Consider the following 2,520-nt stretch of genomic DNA (forward strand, 5'->3'; position numbering starts at 1 on the left):
CCTGTCCTGTCTGTGGACAGAGACCTCTGTATCCCATGTTCTGTCCTTTGTGGACATTCCATTATTGTTTATGCAGGGACAGCCAGACAAATAACTCCAAATAACCTGAAGGTGAGAATTTAAATTCTCACCTTATGAGGGTGGTGAGACACTGGCACAGGTTGCCCAAGGAATTTGTGGCTGCCCCATCCCTGGCAGTGTCTCAGCCCAGGTTGGATGGGGCTTGGAGCACCCTGGGCTGGGGGAGGTGTCCCTGACCATGCAGGGGGTTGGAACTGGATGAGTTTTAAGGTCCCTTCCAACCCAAACCATTCTATGATTCTATGATTCTTAGTCTTGTAGGTCACAGTTAAGGAGAGATCCACCAGCTCAGCCTGGAGACCGCACCTTCTCAGGACAAAGGTGAGATTTTCTGTGCATCTGGAGTTCCCTTTTATTTGGCTTATTTCCCTCCCAGTTAATTTCACCCATGTGTCAAAACAGGTCCTGTTGTCTAGCAGTCAACATAGAAGTTGTCTCCTCCATCCCTGGCAGTGTCTCAGCCCAGGTTGGATGGGGCTTGGAGCACCCTGGGCTGTGGGAGGTGTCCCTGCCCATGCAGGGGGTTGGAACTGGATGAGCTTTAGGTCCTTTCCAATCCAAACCATTCTGTGATTCTAAATTACATTTGGTTGGACTTAATTCTAAAGGAACCCAAACCCTGCCTTGCTTCATCCAGTGTTAAACTGAATGAAGCAAAACTGAATCAAAACCACTCTATTTCTGAATGAGAGAGTCCACACGGTGTTTTAATTTAGTTGAACTAATCCACTTCAAAAATTAATTCAGTTTCATTTTCCTCAGTATCCCCGAGCAGATCTGCAAAGCTGCCCGGGGGAGTGGGGAGCAATTTCCCTGTATATGGAAATGGAAGAAAATAGGCTCCAGTCCAATAGAAACTCCACAATCATGCCTTGTGTGAGCACTGCTATTCCAGAATTAAATGGAGAATGATTTCAGATTATCTGTTGTGCTCTGTGTCCTCATCCTGCCTGCATTTGCAATAATTTTCTTAATCCCAATGACATGAGAACTGAGCCATGAGATTTCTAAATCCCATACTAAATTCTCACAACATGGAGCTGTAACTTTGTGATTTTTATGGGAAGCTTCTTCCAAAAGGAAAATAAACATGCCTTCACCTACCCTAAAGTGCTTTGAATTTCTGTGTATCTGGGGATAATTGGAACCCTGCAAACCAGCCAGAGTCAAAGGGAAACTCTTCAGTTTAGTTTACATTGAACTAAATGTAGTGAGACAAGTATGTGTAAAGTAAAAAAAATAAAAAAAAAGAAAATCAAATTGACTTTAAAAAGTTTTAATGCTCTGTTTATTTGTGCAAGAGAGAGTCTGGGTATATTATCCAAAGAGGTAGTACATTGACAGTATCGTTTTCTTTGTATATAAATTTTTAATTATGACCACGTTTTCATTTAAGTTGTATTTCTCCCTGGTTTTTTTTTGTTTGTTTGGTTTTTTTTTTTTTTAGATAATAAACAGAAACTTTGGAAACTTTTGAATTTCATTTTCATACCAGAAAAACGTTTTAGATTTATTTTTCTCAGAATATATATAAATCAATGCTTTTTTTAAAAAGAAAACTAAGCTATTTAAACTTCTGGGGATAAACTTAGACAATGGACTATAAAAATCCTGAAGCTCATGAAAAACAATGTTCAGCATTTTGTATTAACACAGTACTGCAACTTGTGAACTCATGCCAGAATCCTCACTTTGAGGCAGCCAGCTTCAGAAAATCAATAATCATGCAGTAGCTCTTGCAGAAGGAGTTGCAGGCACAAATCAGAATTTTTGCCACTGGGAAACATACTTTGTTGCTGAATTTCTTCACTAAAAATAGTGATTTTAGGTCATAGTGATCAATGAATCTGATTAAGTATTTCTCACATTTTCTCCAGTACTCTTTCCTTTTAGAATCTTTTTTTTTTTCTTTATGCATTGTATAAAAATGGTCTTATTTAAAATATGCAGGTTTCAGATGCCTCTTGCAAGCTGGATGAGAAAAACAATGTTCTGCTTAGGTTGTCTGGAGGGAGGTGAAAGAGATTGTGCAGAAGGGAGCTTGCTACAGCAAATAAACTGATATTACAATGTAAATTCTTCTTGTCTGTTCATTGTCTCTTTTTGAGAACTTGCTGTTAAAGCACTGGGTGGAAAAAAAAAAAGTCTCATTTTTGTTGAATGTCCTGTTGGTGGCAGCAGTTACAGTACATTTAATACATCAGCAAAAGTCAGAGCCTGTTCTGGCCAGGTAGCTCTAAGCTGCTGTTCACAGGCAGAGAGGTGAATTTAGGATCTCCCAAAACTTGATGGCTTTGCTGTGACCTCACCAGTTCAGTGTACCCAGAAAAATAAAAAATAAAAATAATAGAAAAAAAATGCACACCCCAAAAAAACCCCACAAACAAACCAACCCCCCCCCCAAAAAAAAAGGAAAAAAAAAAAAATCTGTGTTCCAGA

At 39.2% G+C, this 2,520-nt stretch overlaps 1 long non-coding RNA gene across 1 annotated transcript; it reads left to right on the top strand.

Annotated features, from left to right (window-relative positions):
- Nucleotides 1-328: 328 nt before the first annotated feature.
- LOC139795581 (uncharacterized) lies at nt 329-2,157 on the top strand. The gene is made up of 2 exons (XR_011725582.1): nt 329-402; nt 2,032-2,157. It is a non-coding gene; the product is annotated as an uncharacterized lncRNA (long non-coding RNA).
- The last annotated feature ends 363 nt before the right edge of the window (nt 2,158-2,520 follow it).

The sequence above is a fragment of the Heliangelus exortis genome, chromosome 3, assembly GCF_036169615.1.
Source record: "Heliangelus exortis chromosome 3, bHelExo1.hap1, whole genome shotgun sequence".
Classification (NCBI taxonomy): domain Eukaryota; kingdom Metazoa; phylum Chordata; class Aves; order Apodiformes; family Trochilidae; genus Heliangelus; species Heliangelus exortis.